Here is a 27,999-nt window from a genome sequence, read left to right as displayed (position 1 = left end):
ATTTGTTGAATTTTTGTTTGTTTTGCTTGTTTATTTGTGTTTTTTTTTTTTTGGAAGTGCATGGACTGGGAATTAAACCTGGGTCTCCCTCATGGCAGGCCAAAATAGACTTTTAAATCTCTTAAATATACTTACTGAATGGCTGCCAGTAGGTGAACTATCAATCTTGAGTTGCTTTTTTAATGTGCATTTACTATAGGATAATGCCCATGGTAAGAATGGAAGACATTACTTTGGAGGAAAAGAAAATTTATTAATATTTTCTGCTCACTGATTGATCAAGGAAGACTCTACTCTAATGCCCTGTTCCTTATTCATGTGTGAAACAAATTACAGGAGAGATTATAGAAGCCAAAATGAAGTCACCTAGTTCACTTACTAGTAATCAATGCCTAAACTTAATGTCTATTTCCCTTTCTACAAAATAGGAACATTACAGTTTCCATCATTTTTAAAATCCCTTTTAAAGTCTCAGAAGAGAAGGATTTCATTAGTGGAAAACTGGTAGTTCCCTAGAAAATGTCTACCAAAATGAAACAAAGCAAAATAAATCAAGGTAAAACAAATCCCTTGAGTTCAGGGCACATATAACCAGAAATAAAATTAATTTTTGAGATAATAGCATCGTGGTAGGTTGAATTATGTACCCCCCAAAACATATGTTCTTTGTCTTAGTCTGCATTCCTCTGAGTGTGAACCCATTGTAAACAAGATCTCTTGAAAATGTTGTTTTAGTTAGGCCCCAGTGGAATGAAGATGGGCCTTAATCTGATTACTGGAGTCCTTTTGAAGCCAAAGAAATAAAGATGCATTGAAAGAAAACCACAGCGGGGAGACCGAAGCAGGAAGTTAATGGATCCCTGAGGAAACAGGAGAGGACATTACCATATGAAGGCAAAGTCAAAAAACCTAAGGATTGCTGGCCAGCCAGAAAGTTACCAACCCCATGAGGGAGCAAGGCTTTTAGCCTTAAAACCATGAGCCGATAAATTCCCATTTTTAAAGCCAACCTGGTGTGTGGTATTTGTCATAGCAGTCTGGGAAACCAAAACAGGATTTTCTTACTAAAGTGTCCAAACAATTTTGCACAGCTAAATGCACCCTTATTTGCATAGTCCAATTTCTTGAGCACCAGAATGACATGGTCCATGGATGGACATGAGATGGAACCACTTGTGGGCAGCCTGGAACTGAGGGTAGAAGGTCAGCAGGTGCACAGGTTATCTGTTTTCATGTTTGGACCAGAGTGCCTGGAGCTTTCTTAGAAAAGGAATGTTTTTTACCTTGTTGTTTTCCCCCTTTAAATGGACTGCAAGTGGGCATCACATAGTGGGAAGGGGCTAAACACTTGGGGTTTGTGCATCAGGCAGTCTGAGTTTAGATGCTGGCTATTTAGAGGGATAAAACGGGGTAAAAATCCCCACTTTGTCAAGGGAAATGCCAGCAGCCCAGAGCCTGGAGATGTGGTCCTGAGAGAGACCAGATTGGGTGTAGCCCCTTCCCCTGGGAGACAGGGTTCTCTGGTGTTAGATCATTTCTGGGTAACCTGGACTGATTCTCCAAAGTCATGCATCAAACAATTCTGCTGTACAGTGACACATAAAATTTTGACAGATTTTTGTCTTATCAGACAACTGATAGTGCTGATTCCTTAATTGATTTTTTCATTTACATATTTTTATTTAGAAATATTCATATCAGTACAGCAAAATTAAATTTTAGAGACACTGGACTATAATTAGTTTATTATAAAAGAGAGACATGGAAATTATTTGCATGATGGAAGTTTTCAGAACCTCAGTGGAATAGGCGGAGCTTTATATGATGCCATTTCAATAGTCATCTATTTCACTCTGCATACTTCCCACGAATGTCAGCATCTCTAAATAAGAAATAACCCTTGTCTTTTAGAACTGCTTTGGTGCCTCCATAATCTGGGAGAAGAAATGTACCTCCAACTTTCATACTAACTGGTTGAACATCTCTGCCCTTTCCTTTAGATCCCAATCCAACAGCTACTACTGTTGCTTGCAATACTTTTCCTTGAGATTTTTCTGGAAGCATAATACTTCTTTGGTTACAATTTTGGCTGTACTCCTTCAACAGGTACTCGGTCAAAGAGGGGAAGAAACTTTCCAAATGCCTGTCCTGCCTTAACTTCAATCGCCCTGACTTGAACTCTGCTTTCACAACCACCACCACAAGGCAAGATACCTCAGGATAGGAGATTGTGGGGAAAAGCTGCCCAATGCCCCTTAATTGATTTTGAATATTTCTAGTTTTCAAAGAAATGAAGCAATAGTTTCCATTCTATAAGGGTCTCACCCTTGTGATTTTACAGGAGAGTTTTTTTTAATTGTAAAAATATTGCATCATATGAAAGTAAAAATGAAAACAGTGTAGAAGAGTAGCAGATAAAATGATTATGTCAGAGAAGTTGACTTAAAAAGAGATATTTACATTTTCATATAGTTGACTAATCAATTAAATGGATAAACACTTGTTGAGCATCTCTTAGCCAGCTACTGTATTATGTGCTGGCAGTGCTAAGATGAACAAAGCATACTCCCTGCTCATGAGGAGTTGACAGTGTGTGTGTGTAGTGGGTAAAAGACATGGGCAAAGAAATGACTGCAGTACATTAGAGGCAAGGTATGATATCGAACGTGAACACAGGATAGGCAATGGCAAATCAGGGAGAGCCTTACACAGGTAACAGGAACCAAGTCTGAAGGCAATTTCTAGGTAGTTCGTTTTCTTTTATTCCTGTGAAAAGCATGTTTTTATTTCATGATATGTGCTAAGGATTTATAGATATCATATCTAAAACATTGACTTTTAATATATTTTTCTTTTATATATACTAAACTATTCCAATGGCTCTAACTTTTTTCAGTTAATTACCTTGCGTGGTCTGAGGACCAGTGTTATCAATTTAGAATGATCATTTGTGTTCTTTCCAGTAGCTCTTTATATAATACCACTTTTGATAGAATGTATCAAATAGATGTTAATTCAGACATCTTTCCTTTTTTCCCTTGAGTTAAATGTGTAGCACATCCCCAAAATGTGTCTACAAAAGATTATTCAGCCGGAGACCTGGGTTTGATTCCCAGTGCCTGCCCATGCAAAAAATATATATGTATAATTCAAAAGGATTTCAATGGGTTGCTGTGAAAGAATGTCCTATGCTCAAATAAATGTGGGAAATACTAGGTTTAAAAGAATGAAACTCAGAGTCTATAATTTGCTAATTAAGATTTTGAATGTGAATCTTCATGGTGAATGAGGTTCACTGTGTTTTGCAAGCCTATTTGACATAAGGAAATGCATATTAACAACTATTTCATGTTATTCTCTTTTTTTTAACCAAAATTTTTCAATTGGAATCACCCTTTGGTCTTTTTTCCCCCTTTATCATAGAAGTTGTGGGTTTACAGAACAATCATGCATAAAACACAGGGTCCCCACCTACACCACTCCATCACCAACATCCTGCATTGGTGTGGAATAGTTGTCACAACTGATGATTGCACATTTCTGTAATTATACTAGCAAGTTAAACCTATGGCTTAATTTATGGTTTGCTGTTTGTGTAGTATGGTTTCATAGACTTGTGCTGTTGTAGTTCTTTAATCAAGGTGATACAAAAGTTGAAAGTAAATAGAGGAGTTAACATGATTTTAAACAGAAATTTTTTTAAGTGAGGAGGTATTGTCTTAAACAATAAGGAAGGAGATGGTTAGTTAACATACATACCAATAAATATATCGTTCTGAAAAGACATAGAATCTTTGTCATCTAGGCAGATTTTTCAGATGGTTAAAAACCTTTTATAGCTTCTCACTAAGAACAAACAAATAACCCAAGAAAACATTGTCATTTCAACAGAGTGAAAAACAAATTCTTGTTTTGCATGAAGATATATCTGATAAGAAAACTATTAAAAATCTTATAAAACTGTAAAATATTAGCCAATCTTATCCACAACCAATAAAACTTACTTCCAAGAAGACTTCTACAACTTTTTATATCCATCCATTTTGTCCTACACATTCCTGTTTCTCATTCTGCAACAGTTATTTTACTATAGGGGAAAAAGTTCTCTCTCTTTCCTTACCAAAAACACTTCCTGCATACTTTACATACTTAAATTACCAAAAAAGATCTTGAAATAAACCTTCAAGCCAACATTTTATGAAACACAATTCCTTTTTATCTTTATTTTTTCTTTTTTGTGAAAAATAACACATATACAAAAAAGCAATAAATTTCAAAGCGCATCACAACAATTAGTTGTAAAACAGATTTCAGATTTTGCTATGGGTTACAATTCCATCATTTTAGGTTTTTGCTTCTAGCTGCTCTAAGATACTGGAGGCTACATAATGATTCAGCACTCATACTCATTTGTTAAACCTGACCTTCTCCATATAACTCCACCATCACCTTTGATCTTTTTCCCACTCTTTTAGGAATATTTGACCATACCCATTTGTTCTAGTTTGCTAGCTGCTGGAATGCAATATACCAGAAACAGGAAGGCTTTTAAAAAGGGGAATTTAATAAGTGCTAGTTTACAGTTCTAAGGCTGTGAAATTGTCCAAATTAAAACAAGTCTATAGAAATGTCCAATCTACAGCATCCAGGGAAAGATACCTTGGTCAAGAAAGCCAATGACGTTCAGTGCTTCTCTCTCAGCAGGAAGGGCATGTGGCAAAACATGGCAGCATCGGCTAGCTTTCTCTCTGAGCCTCTTATTGCATGAAGCTCCCCGGGAGGCATTTTCCTTCTTCATCTCCAAAGGTCGCTGGCTGGTGGGCTCCGTGGTTCTCGTGCTCTTCTGTCGTGGTTCTGTGGCTCTCTCCTCATTCTCAAAATGTCACCGGCTGGTGAACTCACAGCTTCATGGTTCTGTGGCATTCTCTGCTCACTCAGAATCTTGTGGTTTTCTCTCTTTCATTCTTAAGCTTTTTCCAAAGTGCTTCTTTTAAAGGATTCCAGTAAAACCAATCAAGAAGCACCTGGAATGGGCAGAGACACATCTCTACCTAAAAAAGTTTAATACTCCCACTTGATTTTTTTTCACTTTTTCTTAAATATTTTTATTTTTAAGCCTTCACACACAAACAGTCCATATGTGATCTAAAATCAGTGGCTCACATTATCATCACATAGTTGTGTATTCACCACCACGATCATTTTCAGAACATTTGTATCACTCTAAAATAGAAATAAAAAGAAAAAGGAAAAAATTCATACAGACCATACACCTTACACCTCCCTCTCACTGACCACTAGTATTTCCATCTACCCAATTGACCTTACCCTTTATCCCCCCTATTATTTATTTATTTTTTATCCATATTTTTTACCCATCTGTCCATACCATAGATAAAAGGAGCATCAGACACAAGGTTTTCACAACCACACGGCCACATTGTAAAAGTTATGTCTTTGTACCATCATCTTCAAGAATCAAGGCCTGATGGGTAGATTGAAATACTAGTGGTCAATGAGAGGAGGGGTAAGGGGTATGATGTGTATGAATTTTTTCTTTTTCCTTTTTAATTCTTTTTCCGGAGTGATGCAAATTTTCTAATGTAATGAATACGCAGCTATGTGAGCCATTGATAGCAGACCATGGATAGAATGTATGTGTGTGGGATTCATCAATAAAAATCTTAAAAAATTCGATTCCCTAGTGCCTGCTCATGCAAATTATATATATATATAAAATTATATATATTAAAAACAAAAAAGAATTATGGCTACTGGAACACAGTGCATCAGTTCCAGGCACTTCCTTCCAGCCACTCCAATACATCATACATCATAAACTAAAAAAGAGGTATCTATATAATGCATAAGAATAAACTCTAGGATAACCTCTCAACTCTGTTTGAAATCTCTCAGCTACCGAAATTTATTTTGTCTCTCTCTTCCCCCTTCTGGTCAAAAGGCTTTCTCGATCACATGATGCCGGGTCCCGGCGAATCCCAGGAGTCCTGTTCCACGTTGCCAGAGAGATTTCAGAGGGATTTACATGGAAGTCATGCCCCATGTAGGGAGGGGAGAGCAGTGAGTTGTGAAGGTGATCTTATTTGGAATAAGGGTCTATGTCGATGTAATTAAGGAGCTCGAGATGAGATCATCCCGGATTTATGACTTGCCCTAAATCCCATGACACGTGTCCTTATGAAAAAAAGGCAGAAGAAAACTTTAGATTCAGAAAAGAAAGCTGTGTGAAGACAGAGGCAGAGACTGGAGTTAGGCAGCCCAAAGCCAAAGACCACCTGCAACCACCAGGGATTATAATCTCTCTAAAATCTTCAGAGAGATTATAACACCTTAATTTTGGACTTCTGGCCTCCAAAGCCATGAGAGAATACATTTCTGTTGTTTTAAGTCACCAAATTTGTGGAAATTTGTTATTGCAGTGCTAGGAACTATATGGCCAATGATTCAGAGCTGACTCCAAAGAAATATTTTAATAGTAGCAATAGTATTCTAGAAATAATGATCATAGAGTGGGAGAAAGATCAACGGTGATGGTGGAGTTATGCAGAGAAGGTAGGGCTTAACAAATGAGCATGAGTGCTGAGTCATTATAGTGATGCTTTCTTTTAGCCTCCAGTACCTTAGAGCAGCTAGAAATAAAAACCTAAAATTGTGGAATTGTAACCCATATCAAACTCTGAAATTTGTTCTACAACAAATTGTTGTGATCTACTTTGAAAATTAATTGCTTTTTTTGTATATATGTTATTTTTCACAAAAAAAAGAGAGAGAGAGAAGGAGAAGTATAACAGAGAAGACAGGATTTGACAAATGAGTATGACTGCTGAATCATTATAATGATATTTCTATTGGTCTCCATTGTCTTGGAGCAACTAGAAGAAAAAATGAAAAATCGTGGAACTGTAACACATACAAAACTTTAAAATCTGTTCTATAACCACTTGTTTAAATGTATTTGGAAATGTATTGCTTTTTTGTATATATGTTATATTTCAGAATTAAAAAAAAGTTAAAAAAATGATTATAAGAGTTACTTAACCTCACATGCTCATTATATGCCAGGCATTGGCATATACTACTACATACGCTACTAGCAATATAGTATGGATAAACTTTTTACAAACACATAGCTATAACACAAGTACTACTAATTTTCACTTTTTTGTGTGTCTTGCTAATGACTCATCATTTTTATTGATTTTCTCAAAGAATCAACTTTTGGTTTTATTGATTATTTCTATTGTTCTTTTATTCTTCCATTCATTTATCTCTGCTTTAATCTTTGTTATTTCTCTTCTTCTATTTGCTTTGGGGTTAGATTGCTGTTCTTTCTCAAGTTCCTCCAGGTAAGCTGTTAGGTCCTATATTTTTGCTCTTTCTTGTTTTTTAATATAGGCATTTAGGGCAATAAATTTCCTTCTCAGCACAGCCTTTGCCACATCCCATACGTTCTGATAAGTTGTTCTCTCATTTTCATTCATCTTCAGATGGCTATTGATTTCTCTAGCAATTTCTTCTTTGACCCACTGTTTTTTTAAGAGTGTGTTATTTAATATCTATGTATTTGTGAATGCTCTCGTTCTTTGGTGATTATTGAGATCCAGCTTCATCCCATTGTGATCAGAGAAAGTGCTCTGAATAATTTCAGTGTTTTTAAATTTATAAAGACCTGTTTTGTGCCCCAGCTTATGATCTATCCTGGAGAATGCTGCAGGAGCACTAGAGAAGAATGTATATCCTTGTGTTTTGGTATGCAATGTCCTATATATGTCTGTTAGGTCTAATTCATTTATCAACTTATTTCACTTCTTTATTTCCTTGTTGATCTTCTCTCTGGTTGTTCCATCTATAGGAAAAGTGGTGTATTGAAGTCTCCTACTATTATTGTTGAAGCATCTATCGCTCCCACACTATGCTCCCAGCATATAGCTGGATATAGCTGGAACTGATGCACTGTGTTCCAGTAGCCATAATTCTTTTTTGTTTTTAATATATATAATTTTTTATATATATATAATTTGCATGAGCAGGCACTAGGGAATCGAATATACTTTGGAGCTCCTTGATTGGAAGCACAAAGATTTATGATTGTTATATCTTCTTGGTGGATTGACCCTTTAATTAGTATATAGTGTCCTTCTTTGTCTCTTATGATGTCTTTACATTTAAAGTCCATTTTTTTCTGATATTAGTATAACCACTCCTGATTTCTTTTGGTTAAAACCTGTGTGGAAAATCGTTTTCCATTTCAATCTATTTGTATCCTTGTGTCTAAGATGAGTCTCTTGTAGGCAGCATATAGCTGGATTATATTTCTTAATCCATTCTGCCAATCTGTATCTTTTAATGGTAAATTTAGTCCATTAACATTCAAAGTCATTACTGAAAATGGATTTTTTGAATCCACCATCTTCTCTTTTATATTTTATTTGTTAGATCTATATATTCTTTTCCCTCTTTCTCTTTTTATCCTTTATGTTACCTTCACTGGTATTCTTCAGTTCTGTACCTTCCTCCAGATCTCCCTCTTCTGTCTTTTTCCTTCAGCCAGCAGAACTCCATTTAGTATTTATTGTAGGGCCAATCTCTTGTTGACAAATTATTTCTGGACTTGTTTGTCTGTGAAAACTTAATCTCTCCCTCAGTTTTGAAGGACAATTCAGCTGGGTACAGAATTCTTAGCTGGAAGTCTTTCTCTTTCAGGCTCTTAAATTTATCATACCAATGCTTTCTTGCCTCCATGGTGCTGATGATTGCACATTTCTGTAATTATACTAGCAAGTTAAACCTATGGCTTAATTTATGGTTTGCTGTTTGTGTAGTATGGTTTCATAGACTTGTGCTGTTGTAGTTCTTTAATCAAGGTGATACAAAAGTTGAAAGTAAATAGAGGAGTTAACATGATTTTAAACAGAAATTTTTTTAAGTGAGGAGGTATTGTCTTAAACAATAAGGAAGGAGATGGTTAGTTAACATACATACCAATAAATATATCGTTCTGAAAAGACATAGAATCTTTGTCATCTAGGCAGATTTTTCAGATGGTTAAAAACCTTTTATAGCTTCTCACTAAGAACAAACAAATAACCCAAGAAAACATTGTCATTTCAACAGAGTGAAAAACAAATTCTTGTTTTGCATGAAGATATATCTGATAAGAAAACTATTAAAAATCTTATAAAACTGTAAAATATTAGCCAATCTTATCCACAACCAATAAAACTTACTTCCAAGAAGACTTCTACAACTTTTTATATCCATCCATTTTGTCCTACACATTCCTGTTTCTCATTCTGCAACAGTTATTTTACTATAGGGGAAAAAGTTCTCTCTCTTTCCTTACCAAAAACACTTCCTGCATACTTTACATACTTAAATTACCAAAAAAGATCTTGAAATAAACCTTCAAGCCAACATTTTATGAAACACAATTCCTTTTTATCTTTATTTTTTCTTTTTTGTGAAAAATAACACATATACAAAAAAGCAATAAATTTCAAAGCGCATCACAACAATTAGTTGTAAAACAGATTTCAGATTTTGCTATGGGTTACAATTCCATCATTTTAGGTTTTTGCTTCTAGCTGCTCTAAGATACTGGAGGCTACATAATGATTCAGCACTCATACTCATTTGTTAAACCTGACCTTCTCCATATAACTCCACCATCACCTTTGATCTTTTTCCCACTCTTTTAGGAATATTTGACCATACCCATTTGTTCTAGTTTGCTAGCTGCTGGAATGCAATATACCAGAAACAGGAAGGCTTTTAAAAAGGGGAATTTAATAAGTGCTAGTTTACAGTTCTAAGGCTGTGAAATTGTCCAAATTAAAACAAGTCTATAGAAATGTCCAATCTACAGCATCCAGGGAAAGATACCTTGGTCAAGAAAGCCAATGACGTTCAGTGCTTCTCTCTCAGCAGGAAGGGCATGTGGCAAAACATGGCAGCATCGGCTAGCTTTCTCTCTGAGCCTCTTATTGCATGAAGCTCCCCGGGAGGCATTTTCCTTCTTCATCTCCAAAGGTCGCTGGCTGGTGGGCTCCGTGGTTCTCGTGCTCTTCTGTCGTGGTTCTGTGGCTCTCTCCTCATTCTCAAAATGTCACCGGCTGGTGAACTCACAGCTTCATGGTTCTGTGGCATTCTCTGCTCACTCAGAATCTTGTGGTTTTCTCTCTTTCATTCTTAAGCTTTTTCCAAAGTGCTTCTTTTAAAGGATTCCAGTAAAACCAATCAAGAAGCACCTGGAATGGGCAGAGACACATCTCTACCTAAAAAAGTTTAATACTCCCACTTGATTTTTTTTCACTTTTTCTTAAATATTTTTATTTTTAAGCCTTCACACACAAACAGTCCATATGTGATCTAAAATCAGTGGCTCACATTATCATCACATAGTTGTGTATTCACCACCACGATCATTTTCAGAACATTTGTATCACTCTAAAATAGAAATAAAAAGAAAAAGGAAAAAATTCATACAGACCATACACCTTACACCTCCCTCTCACTGACCACTAGTATTTCCATCTACCCAATTGACCTTACCCTTTATCCCCCCTATTATTTATTTATTTTTTATCCATATTTTTTACCCATCTGTCCATACCATAGATAAAAGGAGCATCAGACACAAGGTTTTCACAACCACACGGCCACATTGTAAAAGTTATGTCTTTGTACCATCATCTTCAAGAATCAAGGCCTGATGGGTAGATTGAAATACTAGTGGTCAATGAGAGGAGGGGTAAGGGGTATGATGTGTATGAATTTTTTCTTTTTCCTTTTTAATTCTTTTTCCGGAGTGATGCAAATTTTCTAATGTAATGAATACGCAGCTATGTGAGCCATTGATAGCAGACCATGGATAGAATGTATGTGTGTGGGATTCGTCAATAAAAATCTTAAAAAATTCGATTCCCTAGTGCCTGCTCATGCAAATTATATATATATATAAAATTATATATATTAAAAACAAAAAAGAATTATGGCTACTGGAACACAGTGCATCAGTTCCAGGCACTTCCTTCCAGCCACTCCAATACATCATACATCATAAACTAAAAAAGAGGTATCTATATAATGCATAAGAATAAACTCTAGGATAACCTCTCAACTCTGTTTGAAATCTCTCAGCTACCGAAATTTATTTTGTCTCTCTCTTCCCCCTTCTGGTCAAAAGGCTTTCTCGATCACATGATGCCGGGTCCCGGCGAATCCCAGGAGTCCTGTTCCACGTTGCCAGAGAGATTTCAGAGGGATTTACATGGAAGTCATGCCCCATGTAGGGAGGGGAGAGCAGTGAGTTGTGAAGGTGATCTTATTTGGAATAAGGGTCTATGTCGATGTAATTAAGGAGCTCGAGATGAGATCATCCCGGATTTATGACTTGCCCTAAATCCCATGACACGTGTCCTTATGAAAAAAAGGCAGAAGAAAACTTTAGATTCAGAAAAGAAAGCTGTGTGAAGACAGAGGCAGAGACTGGAGTTAGGCAGCCCAAAGCCAAAGACCACCTGCAACCACCAGGGATTATAATCTCTCTAAAATCTTCAGAGAGATTATAACACCTTAATTTTGGACTTCTGGCCTCCAAAGCCATGAGAGAATACATTTCTGTTGTTTTAAGTCACCAAATTTGTGGAAATTTGTTATTGCAGTGCTAGGAACTATATGGCCAATGATTCAGAGCTGACTCCAAAGAAATATTTTAATAGTAGCAATAGTATTCTAGAAATAATGATCATAGAGTGGGAGAAAGATCAACGGTGATGGTGGAGTTATGCAGAGAAGGTAGGGCTTAACAAATGAGCATGAGTGCTGAGTCATTATAGTGATGCTTTCTTTTAGCCTCCAGTACCTTAGAGCAGCTAGAAATAAAAACCTAAAATTGTGGAATTGTAACCCATATCAAACTCTGAAATTTGTTCTACAACAAATTGTTGTGATCTACTTTGAAAATTAATTGCTTTTTTTGTATATATGTTATTTTTCACAAAAAAAAGAGAGAGAGAGAAGGAGAAGTATAACAGAGAAGACAGGATTTGACAAATGAGTATGACTGCTGAATCATTATAATGATATTTCTATTGGTCTCCATTGTCTTGGAGCAACTAGAAGAAAAAATGAAAAATCGTGGAACTGTAACACATACAAAACTTTAAAATCTGTTCTATAACCACTTGTTTAAATGTATTTGGAAATGTATTGCTTTTTTGTATATATGTTATATTTCAGAATTAAAAAAAAGTTAAAAAAATGATTATAAGAGTTACTTAACCTCACATGCTCATTATATGCCAGGCATTGGCATATACTACTACATACGCTACTAGCAATATAGTATGGATAAACTTTTTACAAACACATAGCTATAACACAAGTACTACTAATTTTCACTTTTTTGTGTGTCTTGCTAATGACTCATCATTTTTATTGATTTTCTCAAAGAATCAACTTTTGGTTTTATTGATTATTTCTATTGTTCTTTTATTCTTCCATTCATTTATCTCTGCTTTAATCTTTGTTATTTCTCTTCTTCTATTTGCTTTGGGGTTAGATTGCTGTTCTTTCTCAAGTTCCTCCAGGTAAGCTGTTAGGTCCTATATTTTTGCTCTTTCTTGTTTTTTAATATAGGCATTTAGGGCAATAAATTTCCTTCTCAGCACAGCCTTTGCCACATCCCATACGTTCTGATAAGTTGTTCTCTCATTTTCATTCATCTTCAGATGGCTATTGATTTCTCTAGCAATTTCTTCTTTGACCCACTGTTTTTTTAAGAGTGTGTTATTTAATATCTATGTATTTGTGAATGCTCTCGTTCTTTGGTGATTATTGAGATCCAGCTTCATCCCATTGTGATCAGAGAAAGTGCTCTGAATAATTTCAGTGTTTTTAAATTTATAAAGACCTGTTTTGTGCCCCAGCTTATGATCTATCCTGGAGAATGCTGCAGGAGCACTAGAGAAGAATGTATATCCTTGTGTTTTGGTATGCAATGTCCTATATATGTCTGTTAGGTCTAATTCATTTATCAACTTATTTCACTTCTTTATTTCCTTGTTGATCTTCTCTCTGGTTGTTCCATCTATAGGAAAAGTGGTGTATTGAAGTCTCCTACTATTATTGTTGAAGCATCTATCGCTCCCACACTATGCTCCCAGCATATAGCTGGATATAGCTGGAACTGATGCACTGTGTTCCAGTAGCCATAATTCTTTTTTGTTTTTAATATATATAATTTTTTATATATATATAATTTGCATGAGCAGGCACTAGGGAATCGAATATACTTTGGAGCTCCTTGATTGGAAGCACAAAGATTTATGATTGTTATATCTTCTTGGTGGATTGACCCTTTAATTAGTATATAGTGTCCTTCTTTGTCTCTTATGATGTCTTTACATTTAAAGTCCATTTTTTTCTGATATTAGTATAACCACTCCTGATTTCTTTTGGTTAAAACCTGTGTGGAAAATCGTTTTCCATTTCAATCTATTTGTATCCTTGTGTCTAAGATGAGTCTCTTGTAGGCAGCATATAGCTGGATTATATTTCTTAATCCATTCTGCCAATCTGTATCTTTTAATGGTAAATTTAGTCCATTAACATTCAAAGTCATTACTGAAAATGGATTTTTTGAATCCACCATCTTCTCTTTTATATTTTATTTGTTAGATCTATATATTCTTTTCCCTCTTTCTCTTTTTATCCTTTATGTTACCTTCACTGGTATTCTTCAGTTCTGTACCTTCCTCCAGATCTCCCTCTTCTGTCTTTTTCCTTCAGCCAGCAGAACTCCATTTAGTATTTATTGTAGGGCCAATCTCTTGTTGACAAATTATTTCTGGACTTGTTTGTCTGTGAAAACTTAATCTCTCCCTCAGTTTTGAAGGACAATTCAGCTGGGTACAGAATTCTTAGCTGGAAGTCTTTCTCTTTCAGGCTCTTAAATTTATCATACCAATGCTTTCTTGCCTCCATGGTGCTGATGATTGCACATTTCTGTAATTATACTAGCAAGTTAAACCTATGGCTTAATTTATGGTTTGCTGTTTGTGTAGTATGGTTTCATAGACTTGTGCTGTTGTAGTTCTTTAATCAAGGTGATACAAAAGTTGAAAGTAAATAGAGGAGTTAACATGATTTTAAACAGAAATTTTTTTAAGTGAGGAGGTATTGTCTTAAACAATAAGGAAGGAGATGGTTAGTTAACATACATACCAATAAATATATCGTTCTGAAAAGACATAGAATCTTTGTCATCTAGGCAGATTTTTCAGATGGTTAAAAACCTTTTATAGCTTCTCACTAAGAACAAACAAATAACCCAAGAAAACATTGTCATTTCAACAGAGTGAAAAACAAATTCTTGTTTTGCATGAAGATATATCTGATAAGAAAACTATTAAAAATCTTATAAAACTGTAAAATATTAGCCAATCTTATCCACAACCAATAAAACTTACTTCCAAGAAGACTTCTACAACTTTTTATATCCATCCATTTTGTCCTACACATTCCTGTTTCTCATTCTGCAACAGTTATTTTACTATAGGGGAAAAAGTTCTCTCTCTTTCCTTACCAAAAACACTTCCTGCATACTTTACATACTTAAATTACCAAAAAAGATCTTGAAATAAACCTTCAAGCCAACATTTTATGAAACACAATTCCTTTTTATCTTTATTTTTTCTTTTTTGTGAAAAATAACACATATACAAAAAAGCAATAAATTTCAAAGCGCATCACAACAATTAGTTGTAAAACAGATTTCAGATTTTGCTATGGGTTACAATTCCATCATTTTAGGTTTTTGCTTCTAGCTGCTCTAAGATACTGGAGGCTACATAATGATTCAGCACTCATACTCATTTGTTAAACCTGACCTTCTCCATATAACTCCACCATCACCTTTGATCTTTTTCCCACTCTTTTAGGAATATTTGACCATACCCATTTGTTCTAGTTTGCTAGCTGCTGGAATGCAATATACCAGAAACAGGAAGGCTTTTAAAAAGGGGAATTTAATAAGTGCTAGTTTACAGTTCTAAGGCTGTGAAATTGTCCAAATTAAAACAAGTCTATAGAAATGTCCAATCTACAGCATCCAGGGAAAGATACCTTGGTCAAGAAAGCCAATGACGTTCAGTGCTTCTCTCTCAGCAGGAAGGGCATGTGGCAAAACATGGCAGCATCGGCTAGCTTTCTCTCTGAGCCTCTTATTGCATGAAGCTCCCCGGGAGGCATTTTCCTTCTTCATCTCCAAAGGTCGCTGGCTGGTGGGCTCCGTGGTTCTCGTGCTCTTCTGTCGTGGTTCTGTGGCTCTCTCCTCATTCTCAAAATGTCACCGGCTGGTGAACTCACAGCTTCATGGTTCTGTGGCATTCTCTGCTCACTCAGAATCTTGTGGTTTTCTCTCTTTCATTCTTAAGCTTTTTCCAAAGTGCTTCTTTTAAAGGATTCCAGTAAAACCAATCAAGAAGCACCTGGAATGGGCAGAGACACATCTCTACCTAAAAAAGTTTAATACTCCCACTTGATTTTTTTTCACTTTTTCTTAAATATTTTTATTTTTAAGCCTTCACACACAAACAGTCCATATGTGATCTAAAATCAGTGGCTCACATTATCATCACATAGTTGTGTATTCACCACCACGATCATTTTCAGAACATTTGTATCACTCTAAAATAGAAATAAAAAGAAAAAGGAAAAAATTCATACAGACCATACACCTTACACCTCCCTCTCACTGACCACTAGTATTTCCATCTACCCAATTGACCTTACCCTTTATCCCCCCTATTATTTATTTATTTTTTATCCATATTTTTTACCCATCTGTCCATACCATAGATAAAAGGAGCATCAGACACAAGGTTTTCACAACCACACGGCCACATTGTAAAAGTTATGTCTTTGTACCATCATCTTCAAGAATCAAGGCCTGATGGGTAGATTGAAATACTAGTGGTCAATGAGAGGAGGGGTAAGGGGTATGATGTGTATGAATTTTTTCTTTTTCCTTTTTAATTCTTTTTCCGGAGTGATGCAAATTTTCTAATGTAATGAATACGCAGCTATGTGAGCCATTGATAGCAGACCATGGATAGAATGTATGTGTGTGGGATTCGTCAATAAAAATCTTAAAAAATTCGATTCCCTAGTGCCTGCTCATGCAAATTATATATATATATAAAATTATATATATTAAAAACAAAAAAGAATTATGGCTACTGGAACACAGTGCATCAGTTCCAGGCACTTCCTTCCAGCCACTCCAATACATCATACATCATAAACTAAAAAAGAGGTATCTATATAATGCATAAGAATAAACTCTAGGATAACCTCTCAACTCTGTTTGAAATCTCTCAGCTACCGAAATTTATTTTGTCTCTCTCTTCCCCCTTCTGGTCAAAAGGCTTTCTCGATCACATGATGCCGGGTCCCGGCGAATCCCAGGAGTCCTGTTCCACGTTGCCAGAGAGATTTCAGAGGGATTTACATGGAAGTCATGCCCCATGTAGGGAGGGGAGAGCAGTGAGTTGTGAAGGTGATCTTATTTGGAATAAGGGTCTATGTCGATGTAATTAAGGAGCTCGAGATGAGATCATCCCGGATTTATGACTTGCCCTAAATCCCATGACACGTGTCCTTATGAAAAAAAGGCAGAAGAAAACTTTAGATTCAGAAAAGAAAGCTGTGTGAAGACAGAGGCAGAGACTGGAGTTAGGCAGCCCAAAGCCAAAGACCACCTGCAACCACCAGGGATTATAATCTCTCTAAAATCTTCAGAGAGATTATAACACCTTAATTTTGGACTTCTGGCCTCCAAAGCCATGAGAGAATACATTTCTGTTGTTTTAAGTCACCAAATTTGTGGAAATTTGTTATTGCAGTGCTAGGAACTATATGGCCAATGATTCAGAGCTGACTCCAAAGAAATATTTTAATAGTAGCAATAGTATTCTAGAAATAATGATCATAGAGTGGGAGAAAGATCAACGGTGATGGTGGAGTTATGCAGAGAAGGTAGGGCTTAACAAATGAGCATGAGTGCTGAGTCATTATAGTGATGCTTTCTTTTAGCCTCCAGTACCTTAGAGCAGCTAGAAATAAAAACCTAAAATTGTGGAATTGTAACCCATATCAAACTCTGAAATTTGTTCTACAACAAATTGTTGTGATCTACTTTGAAAATTAATTGCTTTTTTTGTATATATGTTATTTTTCACAAAAAAAAGAGAGAGAGAGAAGGAGAAGTATAACAGAGAAGACAGGATTTGACAAATGAGTATGACTGCTGAATCATTATAATGATATTTCTATTGGTCTCCATTGTCTTGGAGCAACTAGAAGAAAAAATGAAAAATCGTGGAACTGTAACACATACAAAACTTTAAAATCTGTTCTATAACCACTTGTTTAAATGTATTTGGAAATGTATTGCTTTTTTGTATATATGTTATATTTCAGAATTAAAAAAAAGTTAAAAAAATGATTATAAGAGTTACTTAACCTCACATGCTCATTATATGCCAGGCATTGGCATATACTACTACATACGCTACTAGCAATATAGTATGGATAAACTTTTTACAAACACATAGCTATAACACAAGTACTACTAATTTTCACTTTTTTGTGTGTCTTGCTAATGACTCATCATTTTTATTGATTTTCTCAAAGAATCAACTTTTGGTTTTATTGATTATTTCTATTGTTCTTTTATTCTTCCATTCATTTATCTCTGCTTTAATCTTTGTTATTTCTCTTCTTCTATTTGCTTTGGGGTTAGATTGCTGTTCTTTCTCAAGTTCCTCCAGGTAAGCTGTTAGGTCCTATATTTTTGCTCTTTCTTGTTTTTTAATATAGGCATTTAGGGCAATAAATTTCCTTCTCAGCACAGCCTTTGCCACATCCCATACGTTCTGATAAGTTGTTCTCTCATTTTCATTCATCTTCAGATGGCTATTGATTTCTCTAGCAATTTCTTCTTTGACCCACTGTTTTTTTAAGAGTGTGTTATTTAATATCTATGTATTTGTGAATGCTCTCGTTCTTTGGTGATTATTGAGATCCAGCTTCATCCCATTGTGATCAGAGAAAGTGCTCTGAATAATTTCAGTGTTTTTAAATTTATAAAGACCTGTTTTGTGCCCCAGCTTATGATCTATCCTGGAGAATGCTGCAGGAGCACTAGAGAAGAATGTATATCCTTGTGTTTTGGTATGCAATGTCCTATATATGTCTGTTAGGTCTAATTCATTTATCAACTTATTTCACTTCTTTATTTCCTTGTTGATCTTCTCTCTGGTTGTTCCATCTATAGGAAAAGTGGTGTATTGAAGTCTCCTACTATTATTGTTGAAGCATCTATCGCTCCCACACTATGCTCCCAGCATATAGCTGGATATAGCTGGAACTGATGCACTGTGTTCCAGTAGCCATAATTCTTTTTTGTTTTTAATATATATAATTTTTTATATATATATAATTTGCATGAGCAGGCACTAGGGAATCGAATATACTTTGGAGCTCCTTGATTGGAAGCACAAAGATTTATGATTGTTATATCTTCTTGGTGGATTGACCCTTTAATTAGTATATAGTGTCCTTCTTTGTCTCTTATGATGTCTTTACATTTAAAGTCCATTTTTTTCTGATATTAGTATAACCACTCCTGATTTCTTTTGGTTAAAACCTGTGTGGAAAATCGTTTTCCATTTCAATCTATTTGTATCCTTGTGTCTAAGATGAGTCTCTTGTAGGCAGCATATAGCTGGATTATATTTCTTAATCCATTCTGCCAATCTGTATCTTTTAATGGTAAATTTAGTCCATTAACATTCAAAGTCATTACTGAAAATGGATTTTTTGAATCCACCATCTTCTCTTTTATATTTTATTTGTTAGATCTATATATTCTTTTCCCTCTTTCTCTTTTTATCCTTTATGTTACCTTCACTGGTATTCTTCAGTTCTGTACCTTCCTCCAGATCTCCCTCTTCTGTCTTTTTCCTTCAGCCAGCAGAACTCCATTTAGTATTTATTGTAGGGCCAATCTCTTGTTGACAAATTATTTCTGGACTTGTTTGTCTGTGAAAACTTAATCTCTCCCTCAGTTTTGAAGGACAATTCAGCTGGGTACAGAATTCTTAGCTGGAAGTCTTTCTCTTTCAGGCTCTTAAATTTATCATACCAATGCTTTCTTGCCTCCATGGTGCTAGTTGAGTAGTCTGATCTCAGTCTAATGTGGTTTCCTTTGTATGTAGTAGATTGTTTTTCTCTTGCTGCTTTCAGATTTTCAGACTGATTAGTGTGTGTCTTGGGGAAGGTCTATTTGGATTTGTTCTGTTTGGAGTTCATGGAGCTTCTTTGACTTGTGTATTTATGTCCTTTACAAGGATTGGGACGTTTTCCCCCATTATATCCTCAACTACTCTTCCTAACCCTTTACTCCTCTCTTCTCTTTCTGGGACACCAATGATTCTTATATTTGTCAGCTTGGTTTTGTCTATCATTTCTCTGAGATCCAATTCAAATTTTTCCATCTTTTTTGCCATTTGCTGTTTTGAGTGTTCAAAGTCAGTTATCCTGTCCTCTATATCACTTATTCTTTCTTCTATGTCTTCAAATCTGGTGTTGTATGCCTCTAGTTCTTTTTTTTATTTGGTCAACAGTCTTTAATCTTTGTAATATCTGCTATTTTTCTATTTATTCTTTCAAATTCCTCTTTATGCTCTTCTACTGTCTTCTTGATCTCCTTTATGTAATTTGCTACCCCACTTATTTTATTAAGTAGAGTTGTATGAACATCTTTGATTAGTTGTTTCAACATCTGTGTTTCCTCTGGTGTTTTAATTTGGTCATTAGGCAGGGCTATATCTGTCTGCATTGTGATATGCTTAGCGATCTTCTGTTGTTTTCATTGCATTTAAATATCTTGATTGGTTTACTTCAGGAGTTGATTTCTTTCAGTAGTTTAAGGCCTTGTGTTTGCGGGATATATACACAGTAGGAAGAAGGGTATGGGGTGAGCACAACAGTGCAGTGATTCGTTTCAGGGCAAGTACAGGTGCAGGTTGGGGATGTTACACTGGTGCTTGTGAATGTGGGTATCCAGCAGCCAGGGAGGGTGTAGCTGTGTGGGTCCTAATTTTCACATTTTTTTGGTTGTGAAAACCAGAGGCACAGAGTATTAAACAGCTTTGAGTGTGGAGGCAGATTCACATCTGAGCAGGATTTATAGTTTGCTCTCTTAACAGGGTGGACGACCACTTTCCTTCCCAGTCTCAAAAATGAGAAGTTCAAGATTACAGGTCCCAAGCTAAGGATCAGCACTCAACTTACCCAGTGAAACCTAAGCCATTATAAATATAACAAATACTGAATATTTTGCATAAACTCTTAAGTATTTTTATGAGAAATGGACAGATTTCATGATAAGAACTGTTGGAATGATACTGTGTGATGCTGATACCTATTGAATTAAAAAGAAAATCTTTCAGTGATTTATAAATGTTCAGCAGAGGTGGGGGAGCTCTGGGAACAGAATTCTAAAAGTCTGCTTGGTTACTTGGCTGTGGTTCCACAGGATGAGGCAAGCTTCCTTCAGGTATGGAGAGAGGCCTGGAACTATCAGCACTGTTTTCTCAGAGGCTAGGAAGGCTGGAAGCATGTGGTATTGAGGTGGCCGTAATGGAAGGCTCCTGAAGGGCATATTGAGGGAGAGCCCATTTGGAACACAGTCCTTCCCTGGAAGCCCTGCTCTCACAAAGTTAGGGCTGTCTGGTTGGTTTCCACAGAGCTAGGTATTATTTAGAGGAGAAGGAAAATTGATGTCTGTGGTTGTCCTGCCGGTATGATGGGGGCTGTGCCCTGAAGTGGGGGCGGGATGGGGGGTGAATCTGAGGTTCTGCATTGTGTCTAGGAATGTCTGCCCTCTGGAAAACCAGCCCCAAAGTGCTTTGAGAAGGAGCCATGTTTATGGAAAACCTCTGCTTACCATCCTCATTCTCAATTCTGGCCCTGACCACAGGAAGAGTAGATGCTTTCCATACGCCAGGCTATCCACATTCCAGTTTGGTTTTTGAAACTATGGCATCTGGGAACCACAGCCAGGCATCCATTCTTACTGCAGAAGCTTTTCCCCTAAGAACTCAGGGCCTCTTGGTCTCATTGCAAGGGCTTCAGCTGCCCTGTACTCAAAAGGCATCCGGTTAAGGACATCCTCTCTGCAGAGTGACTCCCTCCCAAGCTGTGCCAAGCATAGCTACTACCCACCTCCTTTCAGGAGAGTTCAACAGGACTCCTGAACTTTTAACATCCCAAATTGCACAGGTCTGAGGCAGACCACTCTCTCTGGAAAGGATTTATTGCAAAGACTCCGTGTGCTACTCAGTGAAATGAATGGAGGCTTTGAGAAAAAGTTCACATTTTCACTGAAACCATTATCTTTTAAAATCCTATTAATGCATCCACAAGTAGAGGATTTTCCTGGATGGTCTCAAATACTTTGTATTTTTTGAAGCCTCTCTGTGTTCACTGAGATGCACTCCGAAGCTCTCTATTTCATTATGTGTTTCTGAGCAGACAAACTCTGGGAAGCCCAGACTGGCAAATTTTCCCATCAGACAATTCTGCATCTTGAGCCACCACTTGAAAATATCCCCAAGGCTATTGCATTCAACCTTTACTTAAAGATCATTTCTATGAAGCATCCAATTTCTGCTCCTCCCCTGGGCTGCGGTTTAAGACAGGTTTCACAGTATTTACTGTTTATAATTTTGAACTGACAGCTATTTAAGGGCAAGAGATTTCAGCTGCCACCACCCTTTACAGCTTTTGCCACCAACACGTTTACCAGACAGAACTAGCTGGGACCTTGCGAAATCAAGGAAATGATTTTAATATGGTATAGAGAAAAAAATAATTTAGAATTTGCAGTCATATTCCTGCTGATTGCTTCTGTGCTGTCTGGGGATTATGAAGAGTTGCTATATCAGTGGCATCTATGCAGCCTCCAATACTCATTTATTCATCATGCATCTGGGGTGGCCAGCTCTGGTAATCTTGGCTGATGTCACTCATATTCATAGCTGGCTGCTGGCTGGGGTGACTGGCCCCCTGGTTCAGGAACTTTCATTTTCAAGCAGGCTAGCCCGGGCATGTTAAGGAGGTGAAGGCAGAGATGCAGAAGAAACATAGACAGCCTCTTGGGGTCTAGGCTCAGAATGGGCATGTCTTATTTATCTCTCCATCTCCCAGTTCCTAGGAGAACATTTGGCATGTAGTCAGTATAAATAAATAACTCCATACTGGTTTGTGCATGGTTGTACACAGAATAGACTCTGATACCACATGGCACATTAAACTTTTTCTTGTAACAGACAAATCAGTGTCGGAGATGCCTCATTGGCCTCCCCACTGCCAAAACAACCTGATTTGGTTAAGTCTGCAAGTTATGGTCAGCTTTCTGTGAATTGAGGCTTTAATATAAGCTCTGATTTTAAAGTCTTTGCAGTGCAATTCACATTTGTCCCATGTGCATGCCATTCATATTGACCAGTCTGGGACCTGGGTGGTAGCCTAGTCCTTACTGTAATTCTCAAAGGACTAGCTGGGACTTTGCGAAATATAAGGACTCAACAAATAATAATTCCCTCCACCTCTTTCCATAAGGGTTACAAAACTTTATGAAAGCATTTCAAATAGTGGTTCAGATTTATTATTGAGGTTTTATAACGTACACATTTAATACTATGAAGTTCCTCTAAGTACTACTTAAACCACAACCCACAAATTTTGATATACTGTATGTTTATTTTTTGTTCCCTTCAAAATATTTTTAAATTTCCCTTGAGATCTTCTCTTTGACTCATAGATTATTTAGAAGTATTGTTTTATTTCCAAGTGTCTGGAGATTTTCCTGTTATTGAGTTCTAATTTAAGTTCCTGAAGTCAGATAGCATACTTTGTATTTAATTTTTGATTTAATTAATCAATTAATTTAATTTAATAAATTTGCTTTTATTTGATAAAATAATAAATAATTATATTTCTCATATAATAATTTATTAAATTTTAAATCAAATTTTATTTGATTTAATTAATCAAATTAATTCTATTTAATTTCTTTTAACTTCATCAAGGCTTGTTTTATGACCCTTGATGTGGTCTATCTTGGTGAATGTTACACATGCACTTAGAGAGATGGTATATCCTAGACCAGTTGGCTAATGATGTTTATAGAACCCCTCACACATCAGTTCTGAATATCAATTAGACCTAGTTTCTGATTTTCTGCCTACAGTTCCCTCAATCACTGAGAGAGAAGTTTTGAAGTCTACAATAATAATTGTGGATTTTTCTATTTTATTTTCAGTTATTTTGGCTTTTTGATTCATGTATTATCAAGCTCTGTTAGGTAGATAGGATTTTGATGTCTTCCTGGTGAAGACATCAGTATGTAATATTCCTCCTTAGCATTGGTAATTTCCTTTGCATTAAAGTCTAATATGTCTGATATTAATACAGCCACCCAGTTTTCTTTTGGTTAGTGTAACATATCTTTCTACATCCTTTAACTTTTAACCGACTTACATATTTGAAGTGAGCATCCTTTAGAGAACTTTTAGTTTTGTAATTTTTTCAAATCCATTTTCTGGGTTTTGACCATTTACATCTAATGTAATCATCAATCTGTTTGTATTTATGTCTACTTTTTATATCTATTTTAATATTTGTTTACTTTTTTGTTGCTTTGTTTTCCTTTTCTGTTTCCTTTTGGGTTATTTGAATATTTTTAATATTCAATTTTAAAAACCTATTTTTGCTCTCTATATTTGTATAATTATAACAGTTCTAGGAATTGCAATATGCACATCTAATTTTTCATTGTATACTTAGATCAGTATTTTATTTCTTCAAATGGAATGTAGGAAATTTGACTACCGTATAGGCTTCTATAGTAGTCTTCTGTATTACATTTATATGCATCGAAAACCTCATCAATGTTATAATTTTTGCCATCATCATTCAAACATATTTTAAAGATTCCCAGAGAAGTATATTCAACTATATTTACCTGGGCATACCATTTCTCTTACTCTTCCTTCATGACTGATATTCTGGTATAATTTCCCTTCTACTTTCTGAAGTTCTTTTAGTAATTATTTTAGAACAAATTTGCTGGCAATGAATTTTCTTAGTTTTTCTTATCTAAGAATGTCTTAATTTCACCTCATTTTTGAAGGATATGTTTACTGATTCCTTCTGTATTCAATCATTTCTGATGAGAAATCCAGATTTTGATCATTATACATCTTTAACTAATGTGTTGTTTCCTTTGGCTAGTTTCAGGATTTTCTTCTTTGACTTTAGATTTCATTGATTTGAATGTGATGTCTGGGCATAAGTTTTTGGGGCTTTTCCTAAAGCTATGCATTTATGTCTGTCAACAAGTTTAGGAAGTTTAAATTATTTCTTTTAATAGTTTTCTGCATTGCACTCTTTCTCCTCTCCTTCTAGAAATCCAGTGACACAAATTTTGGACCTTTGGTGTTTTCCCATCAGTCCCTGAGTCTCTGTTCCTCTTTTTGTCAACCTATTTCTTTTTTCTTTGTGCTGTTCAGGTTGGATAGTTTTTGTTGATTTATCTTTCAATTCACTGATTCTTTCTTCTGTCATTCCATCCACTATGAAACCCATTCAGGGTACTTTTAAAATTTTGATTATTATATTTTTCATTCTAATATTCACTTTCAGTTCTTCTATATGTCTTCTATTTCTTTACTGAGTCTTTATTTTTCCATTCGATCCAAGAGTGCTCAACCTTGCTTCTTAGTGTGTGTTTACAGCAGTTGGTTTAACGTGTTTCTCAAATAATACCAACATCTGTGTTCTCAAATCATTGACATCTGTCCTTTACCATATGAGCTGAGACTTTCCTGATTATTTGTGGTATGAGTAATTTTGAATCGTATCCTGCATTTTTTGAGTATGCCATATATGAGACTCTGAGTTTTATTTCATTCCAATAGAGTTATGTTATTTTTGTTTTTTTCAGCCAAACAACCTGATTTGGTTAAGTCTGCAAGTTATGGTCAGCTTTCTATGAATTGAGGCTTTAATATAAGCTCTGATTTTAAAGTCTTTGCAGTGCAATTCACATTTGTCCCATGTGCATGCCATTCATATTGACCAGTCTGGGACCTGGGTGGTAGTCTAGCCCTTACTGTAATTCTCAAAGTATTTGGTATGCTATTTAACATCGGATGCACATAGGACAGTTCAGAGGTGATCCCCAGAATTCATCAATACTTACAAGATCACTTCTTCAGGTCCTCTCTCTATAATACCTGAGCAATAAAAAAGAATGAACTACTGATACATACCACATGTCTAAATTTCACATAAATATGTTGACTGAGTACACAATGTACAATTCCATTTATATTAAGGTCAAGCATAAGCAAAACTAAATCTAACATGTTAGAATTCCAAACAGTTTTGCCTATGGGAATTGTGGATTGCCTGGGAAGTGGCATGAGGGAACTGAGGTTATGGGTTCTGAGGTCATTGGAAATGTTCAATATCTTGGTTGTGATGACAGCTACAAGGGTTTACACGTGAATCAAAACTCATTAAAATGCTCACTTGCTACTTGTATATTTCACTCAAAGTAACTTTTGTAACATTAACAAAAAAAGATAGCCAGAGTCGCTTTGCATAGTAAAGAGCCTTAAGTGCCACAAATGACACAGCAGCAATATTTACTTGCTGTGTGACCTCGCTGAAGTGAGGTAACCCCACTAAGCCTCTGTTTTCCCTTTTATGTACCTCAAGGGGTTAAGAAAACTACCCATGACAAGGAATATAAAGGGTTCCTAGAGTGTTGGATACACAGTGAGTGATCAGTACTTGGTCGCTAAATTATTCTGCTTAAAAAAGTCTATTACTTTCTCGAGTTGTTCAATATAATACTGCTTTTTTCAAAGTACTTCCTCTATACCCTCTAATTTTGCATCTGCGTGTATTGATTTGTTTCTTCTCCTCATTAATCCAGATGTGAACCCAACCCTTTCCCCAGTTTCACAAAATTCTACTCACGCTAAACATTTTGTCCATTTGGTAATTTCACTCACTTCTTTCCTTCACCTCATCATTGGAAGAACTAAAAAATTCCTCCTTTCTGTGATGATTGTAGAGGTTCTATCCACACCAAAATCCCTTGGAATATAATCTTTTACTGTCCATCTGTGTGTGCCCATGTGTGTTTTAGAAAAATATAGTTTTCTTCCTAAGAGGAATATGATGGCATCTCTTAATATAACAGTATTTTCTAAGTGTGTGGATTCCATTTAATTCTCCACAATATCTACGTACCTATATATTATACATTCTTTGTAATGGAAAAGCCTTGACATGCTGAGTGTTTGACCTGGCCACAGTTGCCTTCTGAACAAGCCAGTAACTTCAGAGAGTTCATTACAAAAAGGGTGTAACCCTGCTGCCCTCATTGGCCATGGCTGAATGGATTCGGATTAGTTGCTGATGGTTCTCAAACTTCCCCATTGAGTGTTCAGATCTTCACTTTGGGAAGTTTGAACAGCAGATTCTAGAAGACAGCTGGAGAACAAGTTATAAACAGTTTAAAAGCTAATACATAGAAATCATGATCTAGTAACAGCCACAAGCAAGCAGCAACCCTGAGGTGAGAAGAAATAGTTCACACATACTGATGCGACCTGAGTAGCCACATGCTAGTTTGGAAGAGCCCGGAGCAGGATTCAGTGACATGTTTTGCTAAAGAGACAACCCAAGATTTAGGTTGCTGGAACTGGCTAAATAGTTCTTGATGTTCTAGTTCTCTGTAAGACCTGATTTCCTATTGCAGATGTGCCTGTTCTCTGTGAGATCCAGCTCTAAAGATGCTGCATTTATTTCAACTTCTAGCTTAATTCTCCTACATTCTTTCAGCTGAGATGTCACCAGAGTCTCTCTCTGTCCTTTGCAAGAAGAAAGACCCAATTGTAGTAGGAATAAGAGAGTTACTGTTGATTAAATATCCTTGAGATTTAGAAAAGTCGTGCATTCCTGGTTTATCCAAGTGGAGGATTCTCTTTCTCCTCCTCTTGTAAAGAGGCTCTTACCTTTAGTTTCTTTTCCTCTGAGGTCAGATATGATTAGAGCAGGATTGACTTCCTATCCCCAGGAAAAATCTTGTCCCTCCCTTGGTGGGGTTTTTATTCTGATGTTGCCAGGCACAAGTTTGCCATGGAGAGGGTAAGAACTCTGACAAAGCTCAGCCAAAAATTGTCCCCTTGTCCTTTGTTCAGAGCCTTGACCGTCAGCTCTCATGACCTTCAGGCTCTTACCTCATCTATCTCTGTTGAAATGATGGAAGTATAAATGGTTTCTGTATCATCCAACCCCCCAATACCCACATATGTACTTAGGTGCACATGCATCCAGGCTCTGGACCCCTTCATTGCATACAAATGAAACCCTCATTCCATACTCTTCGGTCCTGATGTCCTTCCAGATTCTCATGGCTGCGTCTTCTTCTGAAACTACCACTGCTCTGCAGAGCTCTGCTCAAGCCCTTCGCAAGTTCCCCCCAGGCCCTACTGATATTCTGTGTCCTCAAAGGCATGTTTTCCCAGGACTTCCTGCAGATTTAGGATCTCTGCTTTAGTTCTGCTGACACCTTTGGTTGCCTCTGGGTCTTTAGAGGGCCTGTCATGCCCAGGGATGATCAGACTCCATCAAGGAGTAATGGTCTCTTCTCTGGCCCTGTTTGAAAGATGAATAACTTAAGGACATTTCCTTTTTATCTTCACTCAACTTGATGCAATGTTACATGCTATTGACACCTCTGAGGAGTGTCAACCCTTTATGGACTTCCGAAACTCCAAATGAGAACATATGTTTAAGGCCACTCACCTGCACCTCCATAAATGCCAT

General features: G+C 36.3%; 1 long non-coding RNA gene and 1 pseudogene across 2 annotated transcripts in view; one reads left to right on the top strand and one right to left on the bottom strand.

Moving 5' to 3' along the window:
* LOC143684986 (uncharacterized) overlaps positions 1-27,999 on the top strand; it is a 90,723-nt gene that overhangs the window by 31,328 nt on the left and 31,396 nt on the right. The gene's annotated exons all lie outside the window — the stretch shown is intronic.
* LOC143678521 (10 kDa heat shock protein, mitochondrial pseudogene) lies at positions 1,849-27,999 on the bottom strand (annotated as a pseudogene).

This window comes from Tamandua tetradactyla, chromosome 1 (assembly GCF_023851605.1).
Source record: "Tamandua tetradactyla isolate mTamTet1 chromosome 1, mTamTet1.pri, whole genome shotgun sequence".
Lineage (NCBI taxonomy): Eukaryota > Metazoa > Chordata > Mammalia > Pilosa > Myrmecophagidae > Tamandua > Tamandua tetradactyla.
The sequence above is the reverse complement of the archived record's forward strand: the minus strand, read 5'-3'. Positions and strand labels throughout refer to the sequence as shown.